Below are 21,440 nucleotides of genomic sequence, written 5' to 3'. Positions count from 1 at the left end.
TTCCATTCCTATGATGTTTAATTACTATTTTTTAGTTTTTCTCCATTTGGCTCTTATGGTCATGATCCATATGTTTGTGTTTTGGTTTATCATTTATGTTTCCATTCCTATCCTTCCTGGACTGCTTATTGTTATTTTTAGGGTCTTATCATATGACTTCAGTAACTAGTGGTGAGAAATCGCTGTGAATTTGTTCACACTTAAGCTAGTGTTAGGTTTTTTTGAACCTAGAGAATGTTGAAAAGTATTTGTGGTTAGTTCAACTCTCTGTTGTTGCTGTTTAATTTCTGTTAGTTTTTTTCCCTTATTTCCCTAAAACAGTGACATTCTCCCTCTTTAATATCACTGTTTTATTCCTTGGTATCTAAAGCTACAATCTAACAGCGGGTCTTAATGCTCAAATGCACTTTTTTTCTTTCAGGAAATCTAATTTTTGTGAAATTTTCCCATTACTTTGAACATTTTGCCTACATCTGATTTCATTGTGAATCGTTTGTGATTCCAAACTGACCAGCATGCATACAGGAAGGGTAATGGTGCGTTCAGACCGCACGCGCTAGCTGTAGCGAAAGCAGTGAATTCACTTGGAATTCCTATACAAACTGCACGGTGAAGGGCGGTAAAGCGGCGAGCGTTGAAAGGCCAATTTATGATTCTAACGCAAAGCCTCTACAACTATTAAATTTGTATCTGTTTGCGACCGAGAGAGCAGAGTGTTGATCACTGAAGGTAAAACGAGTTTAACCTCTCTATAAAATCGAGACACGGCAGCCAATCAGAGACTGGTTGTAGGCAAAGCTTTTTTTACTTAAAATGGAGTAAAGAGAATGATGATAGAAAGAATGCTTAAAAGCACTGCAAATGAGGCAATGGCTTTGAAAGCAAAAGGTGCATCACTTTCTGGATGATATAAAGGCAAGTGGCACCTATCCATAATTATTAGGTTTTTCCACAGAGATATATAGCCTTATTCACAGATGCCTTGATAGGTATTCCACAGGTGTCTTATTTGTCTCATATTGATCATCTTGTTTGTTTAAGGAATCATTTGTAGACCCACGTCTCACAAGAGGGTTCTAAATCTAAGAAGAGCTGAGAGTCTGTGGGAAAGATTACATTATCTGCAGAATTTTATGTAACAAGTAAAATGAGAAGTGATTGAATTTAGTCAAGCAGCAAGTGAAATGACACAATTTGTTATTTTATTGGCCTAAAAGGAGTGCTTGCTTCCTCAGTACTTAGTGGGAACAGGGTGTCAGCTTAAGTGTATGATGCACTAAAGGAGATTTTGGTTGAGATCATCATAGCTTGTGTTTTCATTTCTTGAGACTAGTGTTAATTTCGTTAAAGCTACAGTGTGTAATAATTACAGGCATATAAAGTCAGAAATTTAATATATTATACATAACTATGTTATTTATCATCACCTATGAGCTCAGCCTTTTAACCATAATATTTGCGTTGCCTTAGAATTCGTTATTTATAATTACATAGGAGCGGGTCTCGCAGCCATGGAGGCTGACATCTTTGCGCTACGGCAAGCGCAGAGGCAACAAACTAGCGATTGCGAGATCTCCCATGACGCTCAAAAATAACTACGGCAAGTTGAGAGAGATTAACTGAGACGGTACTGAACAGTAGATGGCAGTATTATGCCTGAGAAGCGTTTAGTCTGCCTGAAACCAAAGAAGAAGAAGAAGCAGGTATACTGCGCCTCAGTAACAAGAAAGGTGAACAAGGCGGCAGGCGTGAGTGACTTTGCAAACTGTTTGGCACTGTGTGGCCAAACATCAGACGAATGGAGGATCATGCCTACTCTGTATCACAACGAAAAGCGGCGGACACCGAACCCCCGTCATCTAAGAAGCGGAAACACGACGAGAATAAACGCAAGCGTGACAAGAAACGGCAAAAAACACGGATCAACATTGGCACGGCATTTACACGATGGAAGTCACTGATGGAGGAAAAAGGTTTTCAAAGTGACGCTCAAGTTGCCAGTTTTCTCTTGGACAGGTAATTAATCCTACACACACAATTGTCTAATATCACTGCAGTTTTTGGAGTACAGGATGCTCAGACCTGTCTAAAACAATAACATGCTGCGTGATGATGCTGTTACTCTCCAGTATACTTATTCAGCAACGTCCCTGACGTTTCACAGGTAATGATTCAGTAATTTTCTGTAAAATAATTTTCTGGATATATACCTCGGTTACTTCTCTCCGGCTCCTTTGGAGATCTTCAAGCCTTTCCTCCTCTGCTCTCACCCCGCTGGCTCCCCTCTCTCGCCTGGCCCTAGCTGCACGGCCTCCCTGCCTTCGCCCTCGTCCTCTCCCTCTCCCTCGCGTTGTAACCCCCGTGCCACCAAAATGACTTGGACTCTGTAAACGGGGGATATATATTCTTCCAGCGAACACAATCTCGCTGTTAAACTAATGACTACAATTACTTCGTCTGTTTATATCACCATGCAAAGCAGCTCACCAAGACGTCACAACGATGTAGAAAAAATAACGGGTATATTTATTATCTTAAGTCTACATGAAATCTATACCCTACACAGACTAATGAAATACTATCTGTAAAATTATCTATGTAAACAAACCTCATCACTTGAGAGGGTAGGTGATGTGGACGTCGTAGAAGAAATTTTGTCCCGTAACGCTCGCCGTACTGTTGGGGGGGAGAAGCGGTGGGGGGGAGATGTTCATGTTGCTGCGGTCTGTAGTCTGACCGCTAGATGTCGCTGAAAATTACACACTGTAGCTTTAACGAAAACTAAACGAAAATATTTTCGTCCACGCACATTTTTCACCAAACGAAAACTAGACGAGACGAGACGAAAATCCCCACTAATAAACAATAACTGGGAGTAAATCAGAAATCATTTTTCGTGGACTAATAAAGACGAGACGAAAATGCAGTTCGGTAAATAAAGACTGGACTAAAATCTATGGACATTCTAGTTCACGAACAAAGACGAGACGAAAATTATATATTATTATTTTCTGTTTTTTTCAAATGTCTCGTCTCCTCCTCCTCCTCGTCAGCTCCCACACACCCACTTTCAAACCCGGAGCGGGCACAGAGTAGCCTACTCCGGGACTCGGGAGAAAGAGGAGACGTGCTATATGGACACATTTTCGCTTTTAAGTGGAGAACAAACCCAAATGCTTGATTTTAGTGGAAGGGAAGGAATATGGCCACATGATAGCTGGAAAAAACACAACAAACCTGAAGAGACACGTCGCAGTTCACCACAAAGACATTACGGTAAGTTAACAGAAAGATTGGTGGTGATTGTTTATAATGTAACATTAAATCAACGGCTATAATGTCCCAATGATAAACTAACTGATGTTGGCTAACTTTCATAGCATTTAGTATCCAGGCTGGCTACGTTACGTTAGCTTGTTAGCACGTAGCGACGGTAGCCACTTGTTGATAGCATTGTATGTAAAGTTAAATTTATGCTAACTTGGATATGTTATACTGGCCGGGCAACTATAGTTTCTGTTAAATTGCAAGTTTGATTAAAGCAGACAGACGTTTTAGGTTATCTAGGAGCAGCAAGTGAACTATAGTTAACACAGAACAACTCGGCAGCTACACATGTATGCTAAATGCTAAAAGGAACTGACAATAAAAATAATATGCCAGACATAATTCAGAGCAACTTTAACCCAGATTTTCATATACAAAATAGTAGGGGAACCACTGCAGGGATGTCTTTATTTGGTGACATAAAATGCTGCTCTGTTTATCTGCATATTACTATTACAAGGACATTTGAATTGAATTGGCATTAATATTGTAAAGGAAGAAAATATTCTAACATAGTTAACTTTGGAAAAAGGTTGGCTTTTCATTTTCTTCCCTCTCCAGGTCCACCCGGCGAGCTGCGTTTGGTAATAAAAACCAACATTGCGTGTTGACGTCACAGAATTACAGAGTTTAATCCAATATAAGGCAATGCATAAACTTAGAAATAAGACAATGCACAAACCTACACCAGAAACTGCAGAACAACAGAGACATACATTCCATTACCTGACATAGGAGGAAAGAAAGCAAAGACGTACAAGACATCTTTGGAGAGTTTGCAAGGGCAAAATCTGATCTTTTTCTTCTATTTAGAAAGCTTTATCCTCTTGTATCTAATCCATTCAAAAAGGGCTGGCCCTCGGTCCTCCAACCAACAGCCATCTCTGACACTGCTAGGGCTTCCCCTTATTTACTGCAAACATCTGGGGTCATTTGCTTCTTTGTTTTAACAAGAAAAGGCGGAAAGCTTGTCCTGGCATCTAGCATTCCTAAAGTCATAAAACACAAGATAAGCTCTCACAGACAGCTTGTGGAATGCGGGGGGCCTCACTTTTGACCTTCTGTAAACCAAGCAGAAATCTCTCCTGCAGGCTTAACTGTTATTCACCCCCCAGGAGATACTCATTTTAAGGCCTCCTGTGCTTTGAATACTTACCCATTAGTAGTTTTAAATCATTAACACAGCCTTGTTCAAAATTAAGAAATATGTTCAAGTGAGAGTGTTTACACATGCCATAAGATTAACTGTAATAAAGTCTAAAAAATAATCATTTTTCTTTAACAGTCCCCGTTTTGAGGTCTGAGACATACAGACCTCACAAATAAAATGATTAAGCCTTCTAATAGAGGAACCAAAAAACTATTTAGTATACTAAAAAACTAAAACATTAGCCCAATTTTATAACAGTCCCCTTTTTAAACAGCACCTCCTAGGTCCACTGCCAGGTCATGTGTCTAAAGCTAAACTCCATAATCTAAACTTATCAAATGTATCTTGCGCTGTCCAACAATTTAATACTCACCTGATGAACCACAAAATTTTAACCAGTAAAAACTAAACTAAAAAATACATTTCACTTATCAAACATGAAAAATCATAAAACTCAGTTATGTCAATAGAAGAAAACACACAATAGAAATATTAGCCCAAGTATAAAATTAGAAAACCAGAGCAAGATATCTCGAAATTACCAAAAAATGCTCAGCAGACTCAAAAGACAATACTCGCCACAAAAATTACAATTTGTCAATACAAAACAATAACAACATAAAAAATACATCATAAACACATAAAAATTACAAAAGACCTTTTTTTCTTTTTTTTTCACAATTCAACAATAAGAAGTTAGAGTTCGTCTCTATGCTCCTTCGATAGTCTTTCAAAAATGAATATGAATTCTTCGTCAGGAAACGATCCAAAAATACGCGCAAAAAGAAACGAATGTTCTTGAAGAGTTCGCAAAAACGAAAACACGCAATAAAAAGAAGATAAGTTAATGATGATCTTGTAGCTGGATCCTTCACGTGTTCCTCCTCGGTTGTAAACCTCAGGTTTTCACCTGAGTGTCCGTTGCTCACTGAAAATTGGAGTATTATGCCAATTTAACAGTGAGTTTAAGGAGAGGGTGCAATCTCCTTTTCTCAATGGAAGGACACCGGAACAGGATTATTGTGCCTGTCTGGGCCTTTTAAGCCTTGTAATTCAGGAAAATGAAGTGGTTTTGGCAGACTTCTGCCCGGAAATGCAGATCCTCCTCCGCGCTGTGATGGCCCTCAGACACTCCTCGACCGCAGGTTGAGACTGTAGATTCTCCTGTATGCCCTGCAGCGTGCGTTGTGGCTCCTCAGCTGACTCCAATGGAACCACGTGTCTCCTTCTCTCTTGTAGACGGACAGCATGAGATGTACTCTCCACGACTCGGTATGGTCTGGCGAAGCGAGGTTCAGACCACTTTCTTTTGATGACCATCAGGCGCACCCAGTCGATTCCCCGAACTGATCCCGAGCCTGGACGTTCCTGTGACGTCTGGTATTTTGTAAATTCTGCTGCCAGGACCTGTAACTCATTGAAGAAATCTTTATGAGATAAATGTGCAAGCTTACCTTTCCATCCTGGAATGCGGGTAGCAGGTCCTGGAAACATCCGTCCTGTCTGGAGCTCATATGGAGAGAACCCTGTTGATTGGTTAATGATTGATCCTACACTTTATGACAGCTTCACTGTCTTCCTTTTGTATTATAAATCTGCTACTTTGGAGTTGTATTTTATCAATCCTTTGACCCTCTTTTTATATAAGGCCTACATGAGAAATGAAAGTTTCCTATCATGTTAAACCCAAAACTTAACTGTATTTTAGAAGCAGTTCCATAACTGTTAATTTGTAAATCTCCAATTTAGACCAATTTAATTTCAATCATCATATTTTCTATTTTTTAAAACCTTAAAGAATGATCAGCCTGCTTTACATGAGTCACTAAATATCAAAAATGACCTACTTTATTCCAATCATATTTTAAATCCCAAAAATTTCAACCATTTTACCTTTGATCCATTTATTCATTTGAAAACCTATTTATAAAATATTTAATTGAATAATGTATTACCCTTTTTATATTGTTTATCAATTATCAATGCCTTTTCAGTTTTGGAGAGAGATTCAATACAGCTAAATTTATTAAATGATGTAAATCTTTAGTTTAGACCTTCCTGGATGTCTTAGTTAAACAACTTATTTTAAAACATATGAATAGAGATACAACAATCCAATGATCACCTTCCTTAGTTTAAGAACACTATTTTATGTAAATTATTTGATAGTCAATATTTTGTTTAGTATATTCAATTTATACATTTTACTTATTTCATATCCAAATAGTTAGCTCTTCTTTAATGCTGGTAATACACCGTAAAACATTTAATGTATTTTGATTTAACTTCAATAACCTCTTTTTCCGAAAAGTAAATGCAGAGATCCAAACTAAAAATTTGCTTATCAGATCAATTCCATTCATGTCCCCCTGTTTCTATAACAGAACAAAGGTTCTGTCATAGAATACAATAAAAATCCTATACAACTCATTGAGATGAAATCCGCCATCACCACTAACCTTAGCCTCATGTAACACAGTTGGATGCAATTCAAACATGGTGTCCCAGATGTTGATACAATCTGCACACCTCAATCAAAGAATTCTAATGTTTGATTAAATTTATGAAATCAACACAGAACTTGGTGTCATTTGCTCAGTAAGCTCAATAGACACCCATCAATCCACTTTGACACCTTAATTTCAAATTCCATTTAAATTTAAAATTTATTTTTACTGAATGGTAGCCTCTGTACTATGTAAATAAAATTTAGATCATCTTCCCTAGTAGATGAAGCGTAACACACAATGCAATTCAGCTATAGTTAAAAAATGTAATTGCAATAGTTAGTCCCTGCCCATTCTTTTCAGGCAGGAAGGGAAAAAAAAAACACACTAGCATTTTGTGAAACAAACAGAGTGAATCATGGAGGAATGCAGTGTCGTAACAGTTGGTGCACACCAACCCCCAACTGCATTGTAAAACCTCTGACCCCAGGAGATGGGATGTCCTCAACACTTAGAATTACACTGCAGGGCTTCAGGACGTGAAGAAAACAGGGCGCCTCAGTGCTATACTAAAATAAGAAGAGAACAATGGCATCACACACTACAAAAATTTAAAGAAAAGAACTTATTCACCACTACCAAGTTGTGTTGGCACCCATTTCGTCTCCAACCTGCAGACTGAAGGGAACCCCAGGAGTGGGCTTTGGCGCCCAGGTCACATGATCAGAGGTGAGAATCCAGGATCAAACATGAGAACACACAACAGGACCACCGCTGAGCGACTTGCCATGCCCCAATTCTTTATCTGCTGAATCAGAAGGTGTCCAGAATAGCAGTCATTCCAGCAGTGCAGAAACATCTGGATACAGTCCCGCTTTGATGAACTTTGGTCAGCCTTTCGTGGTCGACAGAGCAGGACATAGAAACCAGCAGACCAGTCATCTACTGAAACCCCCGTCCGGGTTTGTCTATGATCTTTGTGGTCCCGACTCACTGCTGATTTCCAGCCATAGAAGACTCCCACAGATAACGCCTGAGTCCCTTTTGTTTTCAGCCAGGCATGAAAAGCAACAGTCAAAGGAGACATCTGTTGCTAGGTCCTATGAGCAGCACTTTGCAATCACGTGCAGCATCATCATGTACAGCAGGAGAACAGTTCGCTTTCACTGACCTTCGTAATCGCTCAACAGCGTTCGGCTTTCATACAACAGTCCAGCAGAAGATGGGCACAGTTCAGCATCATCATGTCTTTGTTCAGCAACAACAGCGGCCTGATGCGGTAATCAAGAAGATCCCTTCAAATACATCTTCCCATGATCTCTGAGCTTAAAAGACCCTTCCCCCAAGATCGCCATCAAGTCAGAAGGAAGGAGAACTGCCAGAGAAAAAATAATACAAAGTAATTAAAAAGCAAAACTTATATTTGCCACATTTTGTTACTTTCACTATCATAAATAAAATTTATCTTGTGATGCCTCCTCCCGTGTGGCGCTAGATTTGTTGTTGTTATAGCACAAACGGCCAACTGCCCCAAATCCTGAACTGCAAAAAGAATAAACAGAAATTTGTTAAAATAGTCCACGATCGGATGTGCCAGAATTAAGAAAATAATGACACTTACTGTTCAAAATCAATAAACGTCAATACCTCGATGACATTCACTCTGCTTGTGCCAAATATCAACTACAAATTCTAAAATCACAACCTCACAAACTCATTAAAGAATTAGAACAAACTCTAGAATGTCCAAGTACTGATACTTATAAAAGTTGTGATGGAATTGCCCTTGGTCAAATAATTATGAATTGCATATTGTTCTACTAAATACCAAACATCCTTATCATTGTCCCACGCTTCAAGACAAAGTCCTATTTCAAAATTTCAGAAATCCTTTACATTTTATCTGAATTTCATAGCAGTTTTAACCAAAATTTTCCTCAAAATTAACAATTTACACCCAACTGTATATAATCAAAGTCAGCAGTGATGCAGAAATCTATCAACAATTTTAAATGTAAATAGACATGGCATAGATGTTATTTGAAACCGTTCAATTTGAGATGATCAAATCTAATTTAGTAGAAGCTTCTATATCACATACACCATATTGTAGTAAAGCAGGAAGGCCATATGACTCTACATTAAAGAAATCCATAATTCACTATTGTTGAATCGAAAAAATCAAAATTATTGATTAACTAATTTACCATTAACCATATCCAAAAACTTACCAGGAATTAGGGTCTACTTCTGCTTCTCCCCCTGTTGATATAATAAAATTCTCATTTTGAAAACAATTTGGAATCTATGTCACTTTTATATAATAATTTGCTGAAAAACCAAAATATCATAAGATGTTCCACCATTTCTCCAAATCTTCCATCTAGTATTCAAACTAGACTGAGATTATGTAAATTTCAAAGTTCCATCTGTAATGTCTTATCTTTATAACATCCCCCTGTGTTTTCTTATTTCCAAAAGAAAAACAATTTAGAGGTGGAAAAACAAAAATGGAAGAACTTACCCCCATTATGCTAAAATTTCAACATGTCCAATCAGTCACCCATATGAAATATAAACCAAGTTTATTTAGTTAGAATTTAGGTTAGTTTGTTAGTGTTGTTAGTCAAAGTGGATAACACAATTTCCTAATAACTACATCTATCTGCTTTAAGCCAAGGCTGAATTCTCGTTTCATATTAATTTCACTGCACAAGCAGATGATTCAGCTTCAACCAGATTGTGACACCAAAATATGAAATCGTCATTACCTTAAAATTGTCCCTTAAAGCAGTAATAAAAACATATTTATGAAACAAAACCTTCAGTGTACCTAAATAGTTTAAAATAAGAAAAATATCACACAGCTACACACTAAACTGAGGTCATATTTACATAGAGCATCCTAAAGCCCATCAAAGGCCATCTGCCTCCACATTCACTCTCATTCACACTCAAGCAGACTCATCAACACATTGTAAGAAAGATGCAGGATGTTACCCCAGATTTCAAACCAAAATTCATCCTGTAAAAGTCTTAAACACAAATATTATAACACCATGGTTGAAAAAAATAATAAAAAGACATTATTATCCAATAGTTGTAATATTGTTCAGTTTTGAGTGAACCTTTTAAAAAACTCCAAATTATACACACAACCGTATTTCATGATAGCCCACTGTTATTAAATGGCTACCTAGACCCCCTGTAGGAAAACCCAAAAACCGTTCATGTGGTCATGTAATATGCGAAATGGGCTGCACACGAAGATCGTCCTACAAGAAACAAAGTCATTCATTAGTGTTTCAACATGTCCCACATTAACAGTGTAGAAAACACTGTTAAGCAGAAAAACATCCATATGTTCTCCTGTTCCAATCAGTGAGGGTGTTCCCTCCTGTCAGGAAACCTAGAAATTTAAGTGATTGTCAATGTTACAGTATTATAATAAACAATTGGATCATTCCAGTGCTCAAGCCTGGAACTGATGCAACACATTTCACCCGCTGAGAAAGTAAAAACATCTGTAAATCTGTTATTTTGTACTTTTCATTTCAACACAAAACACAGTCCTAAAGCAATTCACATCAAAATCCAAGAATCCTGAAAGCGTGAGCTGGAAATAGCACAGAACTGAAGCACTCCCAAAATGCAAATAAGGGGGGTCAATCAGTCCCCCTGCTGTGAAACAAAACTTGCATCCAAAACGGAGACACCTCTGTCCCACAGAAGCACATTTTAACAGAAAGTTAGTAATACAACATCCAGCAAAAATATTTAACAATATTTCAGAACACAATCTTGAAACACAAATCACTTCCGCACAATCTCAGCACAATTCAGACACAGACAGACGAATAGACAGCAGCGCGTGGTGGGACATAGGCTACAGTATAACGGGGGAAGACAGACACACAGCCACAAACACAAAGAAACATACAAAACACAGAAACACAGACAACGTTGTAGTTCAGTCAAGAAAAGACAGAAAAAAAAGAAAAGAAAACGTCAGGAGCCGGCTAAAAGAATGTATGACGCATCTTTTAATGGTCCAATTTCAATTTTACAAATCCCTTTTATTCTCATTTCAACTTCTCAGTCCTACACTTCAGAGCTGGGTCAAGCTCGAGGCGAAAATAAGCCTCAATTTAGTTTATTCGATCACTCAATCCGCCCAGTGACAAAAGGTTTTTTCTTTTTCAGCTGGGGAGAGCGATTGAACCCGTATTAAATCAAATAATTTATTTTAGTCCTTTATTTTCCACGAGTGATACAACTCGGTCCAATTAACCCGCTATTAGTCCTTTTCCATGAGTGATACAACTCGATCCAATTAACCCAAATAATTATAAGTCCACTGGAGATGAGTCGAAATCTCCGGCTGATACAAGCCAAAACTAACCAATACACAAATTTCCAAAATACTTTTTTTAGAGGCCCAGGCATTGCTCCTCAGGGTAAAAAGAATAAATTAATCTTTATTAATTAATCAATTAATTAATTAATCAATCAATAAAACCTTCTTTTAAAAAACCCAGCTTAAGTCAGAGTTAACGTAAAGGCTCTGTTTGAACTAGCCACAGTTCCCTGTAATGTGTATTTATTCAAATCCTTAAACAACCGACTCTTTTAGAAGGGATTTTATCTACCTCTGCAGCATCTGAATTCTGTGAGGCCGCACACAGCAAATCAGCCCCGGTCCGACCACACGGCGCTTCAGACAACTGAAAAATAATCAAATACTGTCTTACCACACCGAAGCGTCGGGCCGAAACGGATCAATCAGGACCAAACAGCCGTCCGCCGAGACTCCAGAACCGGCACGAGCCCCCAATTGTAAAGGAAGAAAATATTCTAACATAGTTAACTTTGGAAAAAGATTGGCTTCTGATTCTTCCCTTCCCCAGGTCCACTCGGCGAGCTGCGTTTGGTAATAAAACCAACATTGCGTGTTGACGTCACAGAATTACAGAGTTTAATCCAATATAAGACAATGCATAAACTTAGAAATAAGACAATGCACAAACCTACACCAGAAACTGCAGAACAACAGATACATACATTCCATCACCTGACATAGGAGGAAAGAAAGCAAAGACGTACAAGACATCTTTGGAGAGTTTGCAAGAGCAAAATCTGATCTTTTTCTTCTATTTAGAAAGCTTTATCCTCTTGTATCTAATCCATTCAAAAAGGGGCTGGCCCTCGGTCCTCCAACCAAACGCCATCTCTGACACTGCTAGGGCTTCCCCTTATTTACTGCAAACATCTGGGGTCATTTGCTTCTTTGTTTTAACAAGAAAAGGCGGAAAGCTTGTCCTGGCATCTAGAATTCCTAAAGTCATAAAACACAAGATAAGCTCTCACAGACAGCTTGTGGAATGCGGGGGGCCTCACCATCCCTGGACCTTCTGTAAACCAAGCAGAAATCTCTCCTGCAGGCTTAACTGTTATTCACCCCCCAGGAGATACTCATTCTATGGGCTGGTGGTCTAAATACTTATCCATTAGTAGTTTTAAATCATTAACACAGCCTTGTTCAAAATTAAGAAATATGTTCAAGTGAGAGTGTTTACACATGCCATAAGATTAACTGTATTAAAGTCTAAAAAATAATCATTTTTCTTTAACAATATTAATACAACCAAAATGCATGCACACCTAAAAATGTCTGCAATTTATTCCTGCATTAAATGATAGTTAGGTTGTTTGTATGAGTTTGAAATGGATGGTCAAATGTAGTTTTTATAGAGACTTAGTTTTTGTTAAGGAAAAAAAGAGACCTATATGCTACTTATACACTTGGAATTGTGTTATGCTGTGCATCTATCTTAACATTGTATTAATTTCTGTTCCAGATTGAAGATACACCACCACCACCAACAACAACAACCTACCAGCCACCCAGAAACAATGACAGGCCAGCTAAAGCTGGAAGGAAAGCACTTTTGTTGTATCAGTTGGAGTTTTTTTTTTTTTTTTTTTTTTAACAACATTGACCTCAAATCTATTTATTTTATTATTCAATGTGAACTAGCTTTAAACAGCCAGCACTTGTGTAAAGTTCATAAGACACCTTATTTTATTTATTTGTTTCCTTTGCCAGGTGTGTTTTATTTGTTTTAATGCAAGCATTTGTGTTTGTGTTCAAAATAAATATGCAAATATTGTCAGAAAATCCTCCATGTCTGCATGTGTTCCTTAAAATTGTGTTTTTTATTAAAAAGATGAGAGAAAATGTTGAAATAATTTTAGGAAATCTTAAACGTTATCTGCTGACAAAAAAGTAAAAGGTTAAAATTATGTCCTGACTAAAACTAGACTAAAATGTTGACAGTTTTTGTTGACTAAAACTAAACTAATAAAATTATGTTTTCTTGGGCTAAAATAAAGACTAAAATGCTCTGACTTAAGTCGACTAAAACTAGACTAAATAAAAATGCGATGATGTCGACTAAATGTGATAAAAACTAACAAACGATGCTGAAACTGGACTAAGACTAAAACTAAATTTAAAAATGGCTGCTAAAATTAACACTACTTGAGACTTCAACAGTTTAGTAACACTTCCCCCTGATAAGTATGCATAAAGAAAAATTATGCTTTTTGTCAAAACAGCCGTGAGTTTATTTTGCATTTCTTCGGTTGATGGAGTCGGTGTCACACAACTCCCTTCCTCCACAAATGTCATGATTTTATCAAGAGCTCGGACCCACATGCAGAGAAACCAATTCAGAGAGACCAGGGAAAAGGTTTAACAGGTTTATTGAGGAGATAATGAAGAATCAAGTGTTGCTCTGAACACTGCTCAACCGTAACTGGAAAGTGACTGCGGTTAGTTCGGGCTCAGTAGGAAATTCGATTCTTGGACTTGAAGAGAAGAATTAGATTGCTGACTTACGTTTCCAGAAAAGTGGTTGACTCTTTGACTCCAGTCTGTGTGCAGTAGTTCCAGTGTTTGTCTCATTCGGTGGAGGGCGGACAGGGTTTACCCAGAATGCGGTTGTTTGTAGGTGAACGGAGAAACTGACTGCCAGTCGGAATTTCCTGCGGTACTTGAACGGGTTGGTGTGGAGATGAATCCCTTGCTCAGTGTGAAGCTCAAAAGATCCCTTGGAGGAAAGTAGATCCAAACCTCCAGTTTGAATCCCTTGCTCAGTTTGAAGCTCAGATGATCCTTCCAGAGAGAGAAGGCCCGAAAACATCCAGTTTGCAGGATGACTTCTTACTTCGGTTAGGTTGTACTCAATATACCTTGTTAGTGGAAGTCTCCAGTAAAAAAATAAAATAAAAAGAGTATAATTTTTATGTTCCCTTCACCTCCAAAAATCACAGCAAAATATAATATATAAAAAAAAAATCAAACCAATGAAGCCCTGGTACTAAAAAATAAATAAGTAAATAAATAAAAATGTCTTGAGGATCCAGTCAAGACATAGATTAGGATTGCCCAGTATTAATGACAAATGTGCCCGAAACAATGTCTATATTCCACTAATTTTGAAAATGAAAATTTGTTTGAAATGAAAAGTTTAGCAATGGCAGCATTTACATTGAATGAAAAAATACAGTTAAAACTGCATGTGAATACGTTTATTCAAACGATAAATAAAAGCTGCGTGACACCGGCAGATGTAAACACATATACAGGTGCTGGTCATAAAATTAGAATATCATGAAAAAGTAGATTGATTTCAGTAATTCAATTTAAAAAGTGAAACTTGTATATTATATTCATACATTACATACTAACTCATATATTTCAGATGTTTATTTTGTTTAATTTTGATGATTACAAATGACAACAAATGAAAATCTCAAATTCATCATATCAGAAAATTAGAATATTGTGAAAAGGTTCAAAATTGATGGCCCCTGGTGCCACACTCTAATCAGCTAATTAACTCAAACCACCTGCAAAAGCCTTTAAATGGTCTTTCAGTCTAGTTCTATAGGCTACACAATCATGGGGAAGACTGCTGACTTGACAGTTGTCCAAAAGACGACCATCGACACCTTGCACAAGGAGGGCAAGACACAAAAGGTCATCGCTAAAGAGGCTGGCTGTTCACAGAGCTCAGTGTCCAAGCACATTAATAGAGAGGCGAAGGGAAGGAAAAGATGTGGTCGAAAAAAGTGTACAAGCAAGAGAGATAACCGCACCCTGGAGAGGATTGTGAAACAAAACCCATTCAAAAATGTGGGGGAGATTCACAAAGAGTGGACTGCAGCTGGAGTGAGTGCTTCAAGAACCACCACACACAGACGTATGAAAGACATGGGTTTCTGCTGTCGCATTCCTTGTGTCAAGCCACTCTTGAACCACAGACAGCGTCAGAAGCGTCTTGCCTGGGCTAAAGAGAAACAGGACTGGACTGCTGGTGAGTGGTCCAAAGTCATGTTCTCTGATGAAAGTAAATTTTGCATTTCCTTTGGAAATCAAGGTCCCAGAGTCTGGAGGAAAAGAAGAGAGGCACTTCATCCACGTTGCTTGAAGTCCAGTGTAAAGTTTCCACAGTCAGTGATGGTTTGGGGTGCCATGTCATCTGCTGGTGTTGGTCCATTGTGTTTTCTGAGGTCCAGGGTCAACGCAGCCACATATCAGGAAGTTTTAGAGCACTTCATGCTTCCTGCAGCTGACCAACTTTTTGGAGATGCAGATTTCATTTTCCAACAGGACTTGGTACCTGCACACAGTGCCAAAGCTACCAGTACGTGGTTGAAGGACCATGGTATCCCTGTTCTTAATTGGCCAGCAAACTCTCCTGACCTTAACCCCATAGAAAATCTATGGGGTATTGTGAAGAAGAAGATGCAATACACCAGACCCAACAATTCAGAAGAGCTAAAAGCCACTATTAGAGCAACCTGGGCTATCATAACACCTGAGCAGTGCCACAGACTGATCGACTCCATGCCACGCCGCATTGCTGCAGTAATACAGGCCAAAGGAGGCCCAACTAAATACTGAGTGCTGTACATGCTCATACTTTTCATGTTCATACTTTTCAGTTGGCCAACATTTCTATAAATCCTTTGTTTTTATTGGTCTTCAGTAATATTCTAATTTTCTGATATGATGAATTTGAGATTTTCATTTGTTGTCATTTGTAATCATCAAAATTAAACAAAATAAACATCTGAAATATATGAGTTTGTATGTAATGTATGAATATAATATACAAGTTTCACTTTTTAAATGGAATTACTGAAATCAATCTACTTTTTCATGATATTCTAATTTTATGACCAGCACCTGTAGTATTGTAAGATTTATCCATATTTCAGCCAGTGTTACAGAAAATGGAAACACAGCTATTGTCAACTTAAATAGAGCAAGAAAGAGGAACAGGTAATGAGGGAAGCGCGGGTTAACTGAATCTACTAATCACTAGTAAATTGATTGTGTTTTTCCATTCAATATCAAAATACACAAATTGTAATTACGAAAATAAATTAACTAAATAGAAACACTGCTAAAAAAAGGAAAGTTGACCTTCAATGAGGTGGTTTTTCAGTTGATATTCTAATATTTAGCAAAGCTGCGAAGAAAGCACTTATTTTCTCATCAAAACAGGTACATGATCTGCAACTGGACCTTACTGCCTTGTTGAAGGATGATGGTGCCCACTAGAGCTGCTTACATTCAGAGTATTCACATGCAATTTTAATTGTATTTGTTTTATAAATAAGGCAATTGAGAAACTTTGCATTTTCGAGATTAGCAAGACATTAACATAGTTTTGCACACAAACCACAATGCAACATAACAAAGTAAATCATTTGACTCAAAAGACTCAAATCCATGAGAGCAGAGGTGTGTCACTCTGGGGTATATTTTATCTAAAAAAAAAATTTACTCACAATGGGCAAAGTAGGTTAAGGTTGTACTGTCATTAAAACTAGTTTAGTAAGACCAGCAATAATTCATCTTTTTTTACTTACATAATGTGAGTAAATGTAACTAGTTCCTATCCGTCTCTGTGTAGAGGCCATCACAGCTGAAATAACACTGCCAGCCCTTGTACCAAGGCTTTATATAACAATTTCAATGAAATTTCCATATGATCTTAGAACTGTCTATACAAATCTAAAATCAATAAAAATATATTACATTTCAACATATAAGTTAAATTACAACATATAAATTACAAAATATAAAATAAAGTGTCTCAAGAACAGCAAGAATGCTTGGAAAAGTTTAATTTAAACATACATGTTTTTAATTTATTCATACATGGAAACACTTGAAAAGTGGAAAAACAATATTGTAACATTATGCCAATATATAAAAACAGGAAAACGTTTAATTGTTAAATTTCATTGAACAACAATGTGCCTGCTTACAACATATCATGCAACCCAGAGATAAATGCTACATTGGAAAGCCCAATGATTGTCTACCTTAATACTTTAAAATTAACTTCCTCTAAAGCAAGCAGATTAACAATGGAGAGTTTTGGTATTTGCCTGTTTTGCTGATCATTCAATCTAATTTAAATAATTTCCCCTGGGTGAAGAGCGTTCCTTTCATAATTTGTAATTACATACTGTACTATTGTGTTGTTTTTTTGTTTTCTCCAGGAGATTGTCGTCTCACTCATCTAAAAGCCCAATTTCAGTTTTCTTTTCTTCACCCCATCCTGTCAACATGTCAGAGAGGAACAAATTGCAGACAGAAGTGAGAATTATGATGGAGAGTGGTATAGTCAGAGTGCATGTAAAAGGGCAGGCTGTATTATAGCTGAAGGGAGTTATTTCCCTTCACAATTTTCAGAGTATTTGTGTTCATGGCTTTATTAAGGTGAATCCATCAGTGTAAAAAAAAAACAGATGTGTACAGTAAGCTACAGATGACACTATGTGGAAGAATTGTGTATATATTGTTAAAGTTGCTTGCAATTAAGAGAGAAAGGCAGATTGATTTATTATCTAATGTATTACAATGTGGGTGATTTGCATCATCCATCAGCATCACATAATGAGTCATACTCTTCTAAGAGGCTTTGTGGGATTTGCTGTAACTGGTATCCTTTTTTAATGTCCTATGATGCTCATTACTCATCATCATTAGATCTCAACTAGAATTTGGTTCCAAAACACAGGACAGTTTTTATTTAACAATATCCTTGATTCATGTTATATTCTTTTGTGATATTCTGTTTTCATATAAACCGATTTACATGAGAGATCATCTTAAAATAATTCATTACTTTACCTTAAAGAAATGAATTATTTATGTTAGAAATTTATGTTTGTATTGCTTTGTTTTCCTCCTTTACTTTACCGGTAATCTAATGTGCTGCCAATGTCCTTTAATTGCAACAGGATGCAATCTGAGGTTTTTTTTTGTTTGTTTTTTTACATTTTAGAGAATAATGTCTTATCTATAACTAAAGGAGCAATTTCAAGTCATAGTAATGCTGCCCCTGCCTCCCTAATCTACAACATCCCACATTCTTCTAATTACACTGATCCATTTTCATTTCACTCACTAGAGGGCACTCATCGCTCATGAAGCTGGAATTCTTAAAAACGTATCTAAAGCTAACTTTTGAATACATTACAATGTACAAAAAAACATGCAAAAATAATACAAAAAAAAAAAGAAAAAAAAATTTGTAGCAAGTACTTCCTGGTAGGCTGAAGAGAGGCTGAACTGTTTAATAGAGCAAAGCACAGTTGCTCTTTCGGGCATAGCAGTTCTCTCATCTCTCCCCAGGTACACTGCTGGACCTAGGAGAGCAGCTTTATCAGAAAATGTGTCCAGATTCTTTGCCATCTAAATACTTTCCACAGAGGTTTAACCCTCACTGAGGTGAAATGAGACATACAGAAAGGAAGACAGAATATTAAAACTAGAACTGGGAACTGGTTACAGCTTTAAGGTGTAAATAAAAACTGAGGCTGTTTATTGACATTTATTAATTTTAAGTAAGATACAACTGAACTATCTCACAAAATACCACTCTTAAATATTAAATTTAAGTTTGTTGATTGACTTAGAAATGGCAGTAATCTGCTTTGCTCTTAACCTATTTTTTGTTCTGTTAGTCTGAACTTATTAAAAGTTATCTGCTACACAAAGGGTACTACAACAATTGATTTCCACACAAAATCCCTCGATAAAAAAATCCAAACTATGTTATTTAGAAAATATGATATAATTACAGCAAAGTTTTCTATGTTTTAAGAAAAAACGGAAAAAAGGTACGAATATCACTCCATGCTTATACCCCTTATCAATAGTCTCTACATAGGTCAGCTAAGGCCACTTTGTGGAGTGTTTGACGGTTTTTCATAAGGTTACAAGCTTATTTCTCCTCTGCTCCAGAGCTGGTAGGATCAGAGCTGAGTGGGGATTCAATACAATGTGAACAGTGTGGTATTCATTGATGGGACCTAGAGAAATTACTGTTGTTAAAAGTTAAATTGACCAGTCCCTAAATTTTAGGTACTACAAGAAATAAAGCTTGCAGAACTAACCTAGACTAGTAGGGTGTTCTTCCCATTTAATCTGACACAGGTTATAACTTTTAGGGCAGCTACTTTCTTTCTTCCCCTTCCTCCTGCATAGGGGGCTGGAAACGTTCTGGCCCTTCACTGCCAGAACGCTGGCTGTAAAGGATGGCTAGAGTTGCTGGCAATACCTTTAAGAATATGGAGATGATTTGTTGTAACAGCAGTGGAGGATTTATTTTAAAAATCCCATTCATTTAAAGTATTTAATACTAATTAGCCCTGCGTAGCAAGCCAGGTTTCCCCGCTGTGTGTTTTCTACTGGGGATGTTGCGGTCATTTAGCCATCATCCTCCGGCTCAGAGTCTGACTGTAGGCTAGAGCTCAGCTCTGGATGGTTCTGACCTCTAAGGTGTGATGCTTCCATCTTCCTCAGCACACCACCCGCTCCTGAACTTAAACTGGCTGATGGGTCAACCACACAAACCAAATCTAGCCTAGATGTTCTGGAACACTCATCAGTTTTTTCATCCATCTCTATAGAATGTTGAGCCAGCTTCAAAATTGTTCTCCCTCTGACGTCAGCACACAAAGATGGGTTTTTACAAGCTATCAATCATCATTGCTACCATGATACTGCTAAATGGAGGATATTTGTGTTAAAAATAAGCCTGCTTACAGTCACCTGGTATGTCCTGCTGTATATGACATGATCTTGACGCTGATTTCTGGCTTATTTTCTTTTTTTTGTATTATTTTTTTGCATATGTTTTTCTTGTGGGTTACAAAAGTGTTTAATGTATTCAAAAGTTAGCTTTAGATACGTTTTAAGAATTCAGGCTTCATGAGTTTGTGATGTAAGCGATGAGTGCCCTCTAGTGAGTGAAATCAAAATGGATCGGTGTAATTAGAAGAATGTGGAATGTGGTGGATCAGGGAGGCAGGGGCAGCATTACTATGACTTGGAATTGCTAATTTCTTATAGATTACTCTCTAAAATATATAAAAAAAAAAAAAACTCAGATTGCATCCTGATGCAATTAAAGGACATTGGCAGCACATTAGATTAAAGTAAAAAAGGAAAACAAAGCTGCATAATGCAATGCAAACATACAATGCTCCACTGAGTTAAGGTAAAGTCATGAATTATTTTAAGATGATCGCTCATGTAAATCGATTTATATCAAAACAGAATATAACAAAAGAATATAACATGGAGGAAACTCAAATGTTCCTAAACGGACATGTTAGTTAAACATTATGTTTTTAGATGATTTTGATCATTTCATGCTTTTACTGATTTTGAGCTTTCTTTATATGCTAAAACAAGCTTTTTTTCACTAAGGTTTTTAACTGATAAAATATGTTCATGTTTTCTCATATGCTCTTTACATTTCGATTACCTAATCGCTGCAGGCAATTTCAAATAGGGTAAAGAATGATTTAACTAAAGGTTATTTGCTACTGATTAAGCAAATATTTCGATAAAACGTTATTTGGCCAAATAATGTTTTATTCACCTCATAGATTTTCATTGTAAACTGATTTGAGAACATTCCAAGCTCTCTAAATCAGTAGAAAGCTAATTTCACATCTCAAATTCTTCAAGATAAACTTTGGTTCTCAAACACAAAATCCATGCTAAACTGTGATTTGAAACTATGTTTTCCCTTCCTCTTTGTACTTAATAGTTTGAGTTTCACTAGTTTTTAGTTTTAAAATTTTTAACTGAAATGGTTTTTGTTAATAAACTCTTATTCCATGCATGTGCAGAATTGTCTGTTTGACCATGATTGGAGCTTGACTCATACTTTCATTTGCTGTTCTAACATACAGCCAGTAGGGCTTGTTTTCATAAACAATGTATGACAGTCCGAATAATATCTGATTAGATAACATATTTTCCACCCCTACTAGGTTGTGCAATAAATATATTAAAGTTGCACAACATGCTGTGGTATTTTTTCATCAGCTGCAGACTTTTTAGTGGTAGTAAGGAAGAGGAAACTTTCAAATGACTCACTGGACTGATGAGTTGGCTGTATTAATCTCTTGTT

Source organism: Cyprinodon tularosa, unplaced genomic scaffold (genome assembly GCF_016077235.1).
Source record: "Cyprinodon tularosa strain WSP-4 unplaced genomic scaffold, ASM1607723v1 ctg723, whole genome shotgun sequence".
NCBI lineage: Eukaryota > Metazoa > Chordata > Actinopteri > Cyprinodontiformes > Cyprinodontidae > Cyprinodon > Cyprinodon tularosa.
The sequence above is the reverse complement of the archived record's forward strand: the minus strand, read 5'-3'. Positions refer to the sequence as shown.